We start from the raw sequence: 14,247 nt of genomic DNA, 5'->3' as shown, positions 1-14,247 counted from the left end.
TTTTAATGTTAAAGCAAATCAGAGAAGAGCAGTGTATGTATATAGAATGCATTCTTCTGCCTAACTTCAAAATTCTTCTTATATTTTCTTGGATACCCTAGGAAGCCACCTAAAGAATATGCCTGTCAAATCCTTTAGCCAGGAGTTTAGATTTCATAAGGTCAATAACTTAATGATTGAGCAAAGCCAAAATCTTGTCTTTGCTTCTTCTTAGCAATCTGAGCATTTCAAAAAGCATGGCAATTATGCCAAGCCTTTGAAAAGATGTGGTTTTGATTAATTTTATCCCATTTCAAATGTTTTCTCTAATTGTTACTTTTATTATGTTACTCTAAGAGCAAATATCTATGTAACTGTTCATACATTAAAGAAATATTCATGGCTGGGTGCAATGGCTCACGCCTGTAATCCCAGCATTTTGGGAGGCCGAGGTGGGCGGATCACTTAAGGTCAGGAGTTCGAGACCTGCCTGGCCAACATGGTGAAACCCCATGTCTATTAAAGTTACAAAAAACTAGCTGGGCGTGGTGGTGTGTGCCTGTAATCCCAGCTACTCAGGAGGCTGAGGCAAGAGAATCATTTGAACCCAGAAGGTGGAGGTTGCAGTGAGCCGAGATTGTGCCACTGCACTCCAGTCTGTGTGACAGGGTGAGACTCTGTCTCGAAAAATAAATAAATAAATAAATAAATAAATATTCATATTATGACCAGGTGCAGTGGCTCACACATGTAATCCCAGCACTTTGAGAGGCCGAGGTGAACAAATCACTTGAGGTCAGGAGTTCGAGACCAGCCTGGCAAACATGGTGAAACCTCATCTTTACTAAACATAAAAAAATTAGCCAGATGTGGCCAAAGCAGGGCTGAGGCTAGACTGCAGAGCTGGCGAGCCACGGCTGGGGCCAGAGTAGGGAGCGCGGCATGGAGTTGCCACCCAGTGCAGGTGGCAGAGAGATCAGAACCCTCTTCCCCAAGCCAAGTGAACCTCGGCAGGGACCCGGGTTCAGGGGCGCGGCAGCGGCGACTGCAGTGGCTGGATGATGGCAGCGCCCGCTGGAGCCGGGGCAGTGATTGCAGCCCCAGACAGGAGGCGCTGGCTGTGGTCGGTGCTGGCAGTGGCGCTGGGGCTCTTGACAGCTGGAGTATCAGCCTTGGAAGTATATTTACCAAAAGAAATCTTCGTGGCAAATGGTACACAAGGGAAGCTGACCTGCAAGTTCAAGTCTACTAATACGACTGGCGGGTTGACCTCAGTCTCCTGGAGCTTCCAGCCGAGGGGGCCGACACCACCGTGTCATTTTACCACTACTTCCAAGGGCAAGTGTACTTCGGGAATTATCCACCATTTAAAGACAGAATCAGCTGGGCTGGAGACCTTGACAAGAAAGATGCAACAATCAACATAGAAAATATGCAGTTTATACACAATGGCACCTATATCTGTGATGCCAAAAACCCTCCTGACATTGTTGTCCAGCCTGGACACATTAGACTCTATGTCGTAGAAAAAGAGAGTTTGCCTGTGTTTCCAGTTTGGGTAGTGGTGGGCATAGTTACTGCTGTGGTCCTAGGTCTCACTCTGCTCATCAGCCTGATTCTGGCTGTCTTCTATAGAAGGTGAAACTCTAAATGGGATTACACTGGCTGCAGTACATCAGAGAGTTTATCACCAGTTAAGCAGGCTCGTTGGAAGTCCCCTTCTGACACTGAGGGTCTTGTAAAGAGTCTGCCTTCTGGATCTCACCAGGGCCCAGTCATATATGCACAGTTAGACCACTCTAGCGGACATCAGAGTGACAAGATTAACAAGTCAGAGTCTGTGGTGTATGTGGATATCCAGAAAAATTAAGTGAAGACCTAGAACATATCCTCAGCAAGAAACAAAACTAAACTGGACTCTTGTTCAGAAAATGTAGCCCATTACCACATGTAGCCTTGGAGACCCAGGCAAGGACAAGTACATGTGTACTTACAGAGGGAGAGAAATATGTCTACAAAGAATATGTATAAATATTCTACTTAATCTTCCTGATGTGGGAAGCCAATGTTGCATGATGAAAAGATGGTACGATTCTACATATGTACCCATGGTCTTGCTGTTTTTGTACTTTCTTTTCATGTCATTTAGAATTGGGAGATTTCAGAAACATTCCTTTCACCATCATTTAGAAATGGTTTGCCTTAGTGGACACAGTAGCAGATCCTGTAGTATTTCCTGTAGAATGGCCTTTTAACCTAAGGGCTTAATCAGTCTTAGCATTTATTGTAGTTGGAGGATGGAGATGCTATGATGGAAGCACACCCAGGGGGCCTTTAACACAGTAGCAGTACCATTTATTTGTTTGCAGCTTTAAAAAAATACCCATTGGCTCTGCCACTTGAAAACAACTTGAGAAGTTTTTTTGATGTTTTTCTCACTAAAATATGGGGCAATTGTTAGCCTTACATGTTGTAGACTTACTTTAAGTTGTACCCTTGAAATGTATCGTATCAATTTCTGGATTCATAATAGCAAGATTAGCAAAGGATAAATGCTGAAGGTCACTTCATTCTGGATACCTTTGGATCAATACTGATTAAGTAGAAAATCCAAGCTTTGCTTGAGAACTATTGTAACGTCGAGAGTAAAAGGTATCGGTTTTATTCTTTGCTGATGTCCTTTCTGCTTGAAATAACAGTCCCCATACAGCTAAAGGAGAGGAGTTTCTTCTAAGTAGGCAAAAATGGGATCATTATATTGCCACTCTCCAATATCCAAGAGCTCGCTCTCTAGAGAATCACCTTTTGATTTTTTTTTTTTTTGAGGTAGTCTCACTATGTTGCCCAGACTAGCCTTGAACTCTTGGGCTCAAGTGATTCTCCCTTCTCAGCCTCCCAAGTAGCTGGAACTATAGTTGCACCATGGCAGCTGGCAAGAATCACCTTTATAAAGCGTCAGTCATGCTTCCAGCAAGAGGCAGCATCAGTCATGGCTTTATAACAGCTTCATGGTGCCTCAAAGACTCTTGAGGTTAACGAGAGCCTAGATTAGACAGTTTGGCTGTCCTTCCCTAAAACTTGTTTTCTCCCATTCACTACTCCCCCACCCCACTTAAAATCTATGAGTTTTTACTTTTTACTGGGAATGGAAAGCATGGTGAAGATCATTAAACACTTACGTTGTCATTTCAAAAAAAAAAATTTGCCAGGTGTGGTGGTGTGAGCCTGTAGTCCTAGCTGCTCTGGAGGTTGAGGCAGGAGAATCACTTGAACCTGGGAGGTGGAGGTTGCAGTGAGCCAAGATGGTGCCACCGAACTCCAGCCTGGTTGATGAACTGAGACTCTGTCTCCAAACAAAAAAAAGGAATACATATACATTAAGATGTTTAAAGTTCAATATTGTATTAAAGTATAGTAAAATTCTCTAAAATCTAAAATTAACAGAAGATAAGTTCATCATCAAATTAATTATGTTTTCAAGATTTTTCTGTTGTGAAAATGAAAAATTAGATATGTTTTTCATGATAATTTTAATTCTAGGAGGGTACCTACTGGTCCCCATGGTATTTCTGTAATGAGTAGTGTAAAACTGGGTCACCAGAATGGTGAACACATGCTGATTTAATTAGAATAAGAATGAGTTCACCCTCACTGATGGTAGACTATCAATATCCCACAGGTTCATCATTCACTACGACTTACTAAATGTTGCTTCATAATGCCAGTGACCCCTTTCAACCAGATTGCCTCCTTCCTCCCATTGATGTGGTCATGTTGTGGTCTCCTCTGTTTATCTTAAGCTATCTCAGATCAGGTGAGTATTTATTGAATTAATGAGAACCCCCTCTTCTTTCCTCTGCCATGGAGAGGATCCATGGGATCCTCTTGTCCTCCCTACTGGAAGCAACATGTGGGAGACAGGAATGATGAAAAGATACAAGTATATTTCCTGCCATGTGGCCTCCATAAGCAGTTTAGCATGGCCCACCTGGAAGTCACTTACTTCCAGACCAGCAGGGGTGTTTTTCTCTGACGTGTCCTTTTCTTTGTTTGTTTTGTTTTGTTTTCTTTTTGAGACAAAGTCTCACTCTGTCGTCAGGCTGGAATGCAGTGGCACGATCTCGGCTTACCACAACTTCCACCTCCCGGGTTCAAGCAATTCTCCTGTCTCAGGCACCCGAATAGCTGAGACTACAGGCGCACGCCACCACGCCCAGCTAATTTTTGTATTTTTCATAGAGACAGTGTTTCACCATGTTGGCCAGGATGGTCTCCATCTCTTGACCTTATGATCCACCCGCCTAGGCCTCCAAAGGGCTAGGATTACAGGCGTGAGCCACTGTGACCAGGATGTGTCCCTTTCTTTTAAAAGCACCTCTGATTCAGTTTAGCCCAATCAAGATAATCTCTCTTTTGAGGAACACAAAGGCAACACATTAGTAACCTAATTTCATGAGTGATTTTCCTCCACAGTCACACTTTTTTTTTTTACACTTAACAAAAAAAGGATTATACACCAGGTGTGCAACAGACTGGGAATCCTGAGGATCATCTTAGAATTTTGCCTAGCCACCTGAATAGACTTTTAAAATAGTCTTTTACTTGCTTTTGTCATCTAAGCAAACAAAGATATCATCTGCAAATAATAATTAACCACTTTCCAATTTTATTCACTGAAATATTAACTAAATTATCCTTTTTCTGGCTTATTTCTCCTTTATATATCATTTTATACATTCACAAGCACATAGAACAATGAAAATGTATCCAATTATTCAATTCTGGTTAACTTTTATTTAAAAATTAGTGTTAAAAATAATTATTTTGTGGGCCGGGCATGGTGGCTCATGCCTGTAATCTCAGCACTTCGGGAGGTCGAGGCGGGACAAGGTCAAGAAATTGAGACCATCCCGTCCAACATGGTGAAACCCCGTCTCTATTAAAAATACAAAAATTAGCTGGGCATGGTGGTGCATGCCTGTAGTCCCAGCTACTCCAGACGCTGAGGCAGGAGAATCACTTGAACCCGGGAGGCGGAAGTTGCAGTGAGCTGAGATCGCGCCATTACACTCCAGCCTGGTGACAGAGCGAGACTCTGTCTCAAAAAGGGGGGGGGGGTCTCCTTTCTTGGCTTTGGAGCACCCCCCTCCCTCTGTCTCTGTACAGGGAGCTTCTTCCTTCTTTCTTCTCCCTTCTTTCTTGCCTATTAAACTCTCCACTCCTTAAAACCAAAACATAAAATAAATAAATAAATAATTATGCTTTGGCCGGGTGCGGTGGCTCACGCCTTTAATCCCAGCACTTTGGGAAACCAAGGTGGGTGGATCACCTTAGGTCGGCAGTTCGAGACCAGCCTGACCAACATGGAGAAACCCTATCTCTACTAAAAATACAAAACTAGCCAGGCACGGTGGCGCATGTCTGTAATCCTGGCTACTCGGGAGGCTGAGGCAGGAGAATCGCTTGAACCCAGGAGGCGGAGGTTATGGTGAGCCAAGATTGCACCATTGCACTCCAACCTGGGCAACGAGAGCAAAACCCCATCTCAAATATATATATATATATATATATAACTAATTTTTCTGTTTGAAGAGGGTTTTTATTGTTTTATTGGTTTATCTCTGGAGACAAAGTTGCCTGTGGTTTAATATTGGCTTTGGTACGGTAAGCAACTCATTTTTCTCCTTGGCTTTGTTTCTTTCTCTGTAAAATGAGGATAATAATACCTGTTATTCAGTTACTGTGAGAATTAAATTTATTAACACATAAATTGTGTTACGGCTAGTGCTCAGTACAAATTAACTATTATTAATAATATACATATATGCTGAATGATATTAATACATGTTTTAACACAGAAATACTCTTCCATGACATGAGTTTTTCAACGAATAGATGAATATATTTAATTTTTTTTTTGAGACGGAGTCTCGCTCTGTCACCAGGCTGGAATGCAGTGGTGTGATCTTGGCTCACTGCAATCTCTGTCTCCTGGGTTCAAGCCATTCTCCTGCCTCAGCCTCCCAAGTAGTTGGGATTATAGGTGCATGCCACCACACCCAGCTAATTTTTGTATTTTTAGTAGAATCAGGGTTTCATCATGTGGGCCAGGATGGTCTCCTGACCCTGTGATCCGCCGGCCTTGGCCTCCCAAAGTGCTGGGATTACAGGCGTAAGCCACCGCGCCTGGCCTTAAATTATTTTTTTGTAAAACAAATGTGGCATAGATACACAATGGAATACTACTCAGTCTTAAAAGGGGGTAAATCTCATAATTTGAAACAATATAGATAAATTTGGAAGACATTATGCTAGATGGTATAACCCTGAGACAGAAAGATACTGCATGACCTCATTTATATATAGAATAAAGTTTAACTCAAAAAAGTAGAAAGTAAAATCATCTTTAACAGAGGCTGAGTGTCGTGGGAAGAAAATAGGGAGTTGTTCATCAAAGGGTACAAAGTTTCAAATAGAAGGGGTAAGTAGGTTTTGAGATCTATTGCACAGCAGGGTGACTGTCAGAAAAAATAATGTACTATATATTTTAAAATAACTAAATGTAAATTTCAAGTGTCTCACCACAAAAAAATGATAGGTAAGCAAGTTGATAGATATGTTATTTAACTTGATTTAATCATTCCATATTTTATATATATATATATTCAAGCATCACATTGTACTCCAGAAATGTATACAACTTTGATATGCCAATCAAAAATACTATTATGCTTTTTTTTAAAAAAAGGATAGTATTAAAAATATTTAACTAGTATTATAGCCCCAGACTAACTAGAATAAACATGGGTTACAAACCACTGATGTAGCCACCCTGTTTTCAGGCTTAACGTTAATCATGATCTAACAGAATTGACAAATAAGAGCTAATAAGTTTCCTATACACTTGCTACGTTCTGGGTACTCTTTGGACATCTTTGTTTTAATTGCTTTAATTTTACAAAAACTCTAGCATTTTGGACTATTATTTTCACTGTACAGTTGAAAAGTCAAGAAAAGAGAGGTCAAGAAACTGTATTTATGGGGTGGGCATGGTGGCTCACACCTGTAATCCCAGCACTTTGGGAGGCCGAGGCGGGTGGATCACGAGGTCAGGATATCGAGACCATCCTGGCTAACACAGTGAAACCCCGTCTCTACTAAAAATACAAAAAATTAGCTAGGAATGGTGGTGGGCGCCTGTAGTCCCAGCTACTTGGGAGGCTGAGGCAGGAGAATGGCGTGAACCTGGGAGGTGGAGCTTGCAGTGAGCCGAGATCGCACCACTGCACTCTGGCCTGGGCAACAGAGCCAGACTCTATCTCAAAAAAACAAAAAAAACCTGTATTTATGTCATACAGCCCATAAGTGGCAGAACTGGGATGCAATAGAAACCACCTGATTCTGAGTTTCAATATATTAACCATTATGCTCAACACCCTCTCACCTGATGCTTGTTTTTATTCCTGATCTAATATTTTGCCTTTGAATTTCGTAATTTAGTAAAAAAATAAAGAGAAATTTGCAAACCACTTTTTTGGAAAAAAAAAAAATGGCATTCAGGAGGCAGAACCAGATTGCAGCTCCCACTAGGACAGACAAAGCAGTGTGTGGAGACTTGCATCGTGAATTTTTGCTCCAGAACTACTGCAGGAATAAACCAGGAATGCTGAGAGAACCCACAGACCCTATGAAGAAAGTGGATTGCTCCTGCAGGACTTAGGAGACAGCCCAAATACTGTGAGTGCCCAATCTGTGAAAGTGGGAAAAAGGGATCATCCACCCCCAAACACATACCCTTACTGGGGAAAATGAATGTCTAGATCATGGGAGAAGGATCTCACCTTACCTGGAGCTGAGTCAGTTTAGAGAGTGACTGAAATATAGGGATAGAGGAAACAGCAGAAAAAGCCCTGTGGGCTCTCTGGGTCCCCTGGGAAGCTATTTCATACTTGCCTCGAAGGGGTTTTAGGGGAGGGCTGCCAGAAGTACTTGGAAAAGACCACAAGAGGAAGGAAACCTCCAGCTGAACTTTGTAACAATTCCAACTGAACACAAAGTCTCCTGGCAAGAACTCTGGGGAAGGCATGAATCTGGTGTGCAGTCTCTACAGGAAGGGAGGCACCAAAGCCCTGTTCACTTTCTCAGCTGGGAGGCTGGTAGCCTGGGGCAAGTACTCAACCCTGCTCACCCACTGGCTGGAAAAAATCTCAGTGCTGTTGAGGGGTGGGGTACGGTGGGAATGAGACCGACCTTTTGGGTTGCATGGGAGCTGAGTGAGGCATGTAACTGCTGGCTCTCTTCCACTTCCCTGACAACCTGCATGACACCACAGAGGCAGCCATAATCCTTCTGAGAGCAGATCTCTATTAACCTGGGAAAAACACCCCCATTTCCTGCAGCAGCTGTAGCAAGCCCTATCCAAGGAAATCCTGGCTGAGACACCTGCAGACAGTTCACATTACAGGACTCTGTGCAGACAACCCCCAGTGTACCAGCCCAAAGGCTGGTAGACCTGCTGGGTGGCTAGATCCAGAAAAGAGATAACAATCACTACAGCTCAGCTCTCAGGAAGCCACATCTCTAAAAGGGTGGACAGTAGTACGTCAAAGGAACACCCAGTGGGACAAAAGAATCTGAACAGCAGCCTTGAGCCCTAGACCTTCCCTCTGACATAGCCTACCCAAATGAGAAAGAACCAGAAAAAAAAATCTGGTACTATGACAAAACAAGGTTTTTTAACATCCCCCAAAAACCACATTAGCTCACCAGCAATGAATCCAAACCAAGAAGAAATCCCTGATTTACCTGAAAAATAATTCAGAAGGTCATTTATTAAGCTAATCTAGGAGGCATCAGAGAAAGGTGAAGTCCAATTTTTAAAAAATCAAAAAAAACAAGAAATGAGAGGAGAAATTGTCAGTGAAATAGATAACATGAATAAAAAGCAATCACAACTGCAGGAAATAAAGGATGCACTTAGAGAAATAAAAAATGTTCTGGAAAGTCTCAGCAATAGAATCAAACAAGCAGAAGAAAGAATTACAGAGCTCAAAGACAAGGTTTTTGAATTAACCCAGTCCAACAAAGACAAAGAAAAAAGAATAAGAAAAAATAAAGCCTTCAAGAAGTCTGGGATTATGTTAAGTGACCAAACCTAAGCATAACTGGTGTTCCTGAGAAAGAAGAGAAATATAAAAGTTTGGAAAATGTATTTAGGGGAACAATCGAGGAAAACTTCCCCAGCTTTGCTGGAGACCTAGAAATCCAAATAAAAGAAAATTGAAGAACACCTGGAAAATTCATCACAAAAAGATCATCACCTAGACACATTGTCATCAGGTTATCCAAAGTCAAGATGAAGGAAAGAATTTTAAGAACTGTGAGGCAAAAGCACCAGGTAACCTCTAAAGGAAAATCTATCAGATTAACAGCAGATTTCTCAGCAGAAACTTTACAAGATAGAAGAGATTGGGGCCCTACCTTCAGCCTCCTTGAACAAAACAATTATTAGACAAGGATTTTGTATCCAATGAAACTAAGCTTTATTTATTTATTTATTTATTTGAGATGAAGTCTCACTCTTTTGCCAAGCTAGAGTGCGGTGGTGTGATCTCGGCTCACTGCAACCTCTGCCTCCTGGGTTCAAGCAATTCTCCTGCCTCAGCCTCCTGAGTAGCTGGGACTACAAGTGTATGCCACCACACCCAGGTAATTTTTTTGTATTTTTAGTGGATACGGGGTTTCAACATGTTGGCCAGGATGGTCTTGATCTCCTGACCTTATGATCCACCCACCTTGGCCTCCCAAAGTGCTGGGATTACAGGTGTGAGCCACTGCACCCAGCCAAAACTAAGCTTTATAAATGAAGAAAAGATACTGTTGTTTTTAGACAAACAAATGCTGAGAGAATTTGCCACTACGAAGCCAGCACTACCAGAACTGTTAAAAAGAGCTCTAAATCTTGAAACAAATTCTGGAAACATGTTAAAACAGAACCTCTTTAAAGCATAAATCTCACAGAACCTATAAAACAAACAAATAAAAAAACAAGGTATACAGGCAACAAACACCATCATGAATAGAATACTACCTCACATATCAATACTAACGTTGAATGCAAATGGCCTAAACACTCCACTTAAAAGATACAGAATTGTAGAATGGATAAGAATTCACTGACCAACTATCTACTGCCTTCAAGACACTCTCCTAGCACATAAGGACTCACATAAACTTAAGGTAATGAGGTGGAAAAAGAAATTCCATGCAAATGGACACAAAAAGTGAGTAAGAGTAGCTATTCTTATATTAGACAAAACAAACTTTAAAGTAACAGCAGTTAAAAAAGACAAAGAAGGAAATTATATCATGATAGAAGGCCTTGTCCAACAGAAAAATATTACAATCTTAAATATATATATGCACCTAACACTGGAGCGCTCAAATTTATAAAACAATTACTACTGGACCTAAGAAATGAGATAGACAGCAACACAATAGTAATGGGGGACTTCAGTACCCCACTGACAGCACTAGACAGGTCATCAAGACAGAAAGTCAACAAAGAGACAATGGATTTAAATTATACCCTGGAACAAATTGACTTAACAGATATTTATGGAACATTCTACCAAACAACCACAGAATATACATTCTATTCATCAGTGCATGGAACTTTCTCCAAGATAAACCACATGATAGGCCACAAAACAAGTCTCAGTAAATTTAAGAAAATTGAAATTATATCAGGTACTGTCTCAGACCACAGTGGAATAAAACCAGAAATCAACTCCAAAAGAGACCTTCAAAATCATGCAAATACATGAAAATTAAATAACTTGCTCCTGAATGATCATTGGGTCAACAATAAAATCAAGATGGATATTTAAAAAAATCTTCTAACTGAATAATATCAAAACTTCCAGGATACAGCAAATGCAGTGCTAAGAGAAAACTTATAGCCCTAAATGCCTACAACAAAAAGTCTGAAAGAGCACAAATAGACAATCCAAGGTTATACCTCAAGGAACTAGGGAAACAAATACAAACTAAACCCAAACCCAGGAGAAGAAAGGAAATAACCAAGATCCCAACAGAACAAATGAAATTGAAACAAAATAATAGAAAAGATAAATGAAACTAAAACCTGGTTCTTTGAAAAGATAAATAAAATTGATAGACCATTAGCAAGATTCACCAAGAAAAGGAGAGGATCCAAAGAACCTCAATTAGAAATGAAACAAGAGTTATTACAACTAACACCACAAAAATACAAAAGATTATTTAAGGTACTATAAACATCTTTATATGCATAAACTAGAAAACCAGAAGAAGATGTATAAATTCCTTGAAAGATACAACCCTCCTAGCTTAAATCAGGAAGAATTAGAAATCCTGAACAGACCAATAAGAAGCAGCGAGATTGAAATGGTAATAACAAAATTGCCAACAACAACAAAAAAAAGTCCAGGAACAGACAAATTCACAGCTGAATTCTACCAGACATTTAAAGAAGAATTGGTACCAATCCTATTGACACTACTCCACAAGATAGAGAAAGACGGAATCCTCCTTAAATCATTCTATAAAGCCAGTATCACCCTAATACCAAAAACCAGGAAAGGACACAACCAATAAAAAAACTATAGACCAATATCCCTGATGAATATAGATGCAAAAATTCATAACCAAATACTAGCTAACCAAATCCAACAGCATATCAAAAAGATAATCCACCATAACCAAGTGGATTTTATACCAAGGATGTATGCATGTTTTAAAATACATAAGTCAATAAATGTAATACACCACATAAACAGAATTAAAAATAAAAATCACATGATCATCTTAATAGATGCAGAAAAAGGATGTGACAAAATTCAGCATCGCTTTATGATTAAAATCCTCAATAGAATCAGCATACAATGGACATACCTCAATGTAATAAAAGCCATCTATGACAAACCCACAGCCAACATAACACTGAATGGGGAAAAATTGAAAGCAGACTGGGTGCAGTGGCTCATGCCTCTAATCCCAGCACTTTAGAAGGCCAAGGCAGGTGGATCACATGAGGTCAGGAATTCAAGACCAGCCTGGCCAACATGGTAAAACCCCATCTCCACAAAAATACAAAAATTAGCTGGGGATGATGCTGGGTGCCTGTAATCCCAGCTACTCGAGAGGCTGAGGTGGAGAATCGCTTGAACTCAGAAGGTGGAGGTTGCAGTGAGCTGAGATAAAGCCACTGCATTCCAGACAGAATGAGACTCTGTCTCAAAAAAAATAAATAAATAGGGGTGGAGCCAAGATGGCCAAATAGGAACAGCTCCAGTCTACCGCTCCCAGCGTGAGTGACACAGAAGATGGGTGATTTCTGCATTTCCTACTGAGGAACCGGGTTCATCTCACTGGGGAGTGTCAGAAAGTGGGTGCAGGACAGTGGGTGCAGCACACCAAGCATGAGCCAAAGCAGGGCGAGGCATTGCCTCACCTAGGAAGTGCAAGGGGTCAGGGAATTCCGTTTCCTAGTCAAAGAAAGGGGTGACAGACGGTACCTGGAAAATCAGGTCACTCCCACTCTAATACTGTGCTTTTCCAATTGTCTTAGCAAACAGCACACCAGGAGAAAATATCCCACGCCTGGGTTGGAGGGTCCTACGCCCACGGAGCCTCGCTCACTGCTAGCACAGCAGTCTGAGATCAAACTGCAAGGCAGCAGCGAGGCTGGGAGAGAGGCGACCGCCATTGCTGACGCTTGAGTAGGTAAACAAAGCAGCCAGGAAGCTTGAACTGGGTGGAGCCCACTGCAGCTCAAGGAGGCCTGCCAGCCTCCATAGACTCCACCTCTGGGGGCAGAGCATTGCCAAACAAAGGCAGCAGAATCCTCTGCAGACTTAAATGTCCTTGTCTGACAGCATTGAAGAGAGTAGTGGTTCTCACAGCATGCAGCTGGAGATCTGAGAACAGACAGACTGCCTTCTGAAGTGAGTCCCTGACCCCCAAATAGCCTAACTGGGAGGCACTCCCCAGTAGGGGCAGACTGACATCTCACACAGCCGGGTACTCCTCTGAGACAAAACATCCAGAAGAATGATCAGGCAGCAGCCTTTGCTGTTCACCAATATCTGCTGTTCTGCAGCCTCCGCTGCTGATACCCAGGCAAACAGGGTCTGGAGTGGACCTCCAGCAAACTCCAACAGATCTGCAGCTGAGGGTTCTGACCGTTAGAAGGAAAACCAACAAACAGAAAGGACATCCACACCAAAACCCCATCTGTACATCACCATCATCAAAGACCAAAGGTAGATAAAACCACAAAGATGGGGAAAAAACAGAGCAGAAAAACTGGACACTCAAAAATCGGAGTGCCTCTCCTCCTCCAAAGGAATGCAGCTCCTCACCAGCAACAGAACAAAGCTGGACAGAGAATGACTTTAACGAGTTGAGAGAAGAAGGCTTCAGATGATCAAACTACTCTGAGCTAAAGGAGGAAGTTTGAACCCATGGCAAAGAAGTTAAAAACCTTGAAAAAAAATTAGATGAATGGCTAACTAGAATAACCAATGCAGAGAAGTCCTTAAAGGACCTGATGGAGCTGAAAACCACGGCATGAGAACTACATGATGAATGCATAAGTCTCATTAGCCGATTCGATCAACTGGAAGAAAGGGTATCAGTGATGGAAGATCAAATGAATGAAATGAAGCGAGAAGAGAAGTTTAGAGAAAAAAGAATAAAAAGGAATGAACAAAGCCTCCAAGAAATATGGGACTATGTGAAAAGATCGAATCTACGTCTGATTGGTGTGCCTGAAAGTGACGGGGAGAATGGAACCAAGTTGGAAAACACTCTGCAGGATATTATCCAGGAGAACTTCCCCAGTCTAGCAAGACAGACCAACATTCAAATTCAGGAAATACAGAGAATGCCACAAAGATACTCCTTGAGAAGAGCAACTCCAAGACACACAATTGTCAGATTCACCAAAGTTAAAATGAAGGAAAAAATGTTAAGGGCAGCCAGAGAGAAAGGTCGGGTTACCCACAAAGGGAAGCCCATCAGACTAACAGCTGATCTCTCGGCAGAAACTCTACAAGCCAAAAGAGAGTGGGGTATGATATTCCACATTCTTAAAGAAAAGAATTTTCAACCCAGAATATCATATCCAGCCAAACTAAGCTTCATAAGTGAAAGAGAAATAAAACACTTTACAGACAAGCAAATGTTGAGAGATTTTGTCACCACCAGGCTTGCCCTAAAAGAGCT

General features: G+C 41.5%; 1 pseudogene; it reads left to right on the top strand.

Annotated features, from left to right (window-relative positions):
* The first annotated feature begins 223 nt into the window (after positions 1 to 223).
* Positions 224 to 1,849, top strand: LOC100977670 (myelin protein zero-like protein 1; annotated as a pseudogene).
* Positions 1,850 to 14,247: the final 12,398 nt, after the last annotated feature.

The sequence above is a fragment of the Pan paniscus genome, chromosome 6, assembly GCF_029289425.2.
Source record: "Pan paniscus chromosome 6, NHGRI_mPanPan1-v2.0_pri, whole genome shotgun sequence".
Classification (NCBI taxonomy): Eukaryota; Metazoa; Chordata; class Mammalia; order Primates; family Hominidae; genus Pan; species Pan paniscus.
Note: the sequence above shows the minus strand (reverse complement) of the source record. Positions and strands in the feature narration are given on the sequence as shown.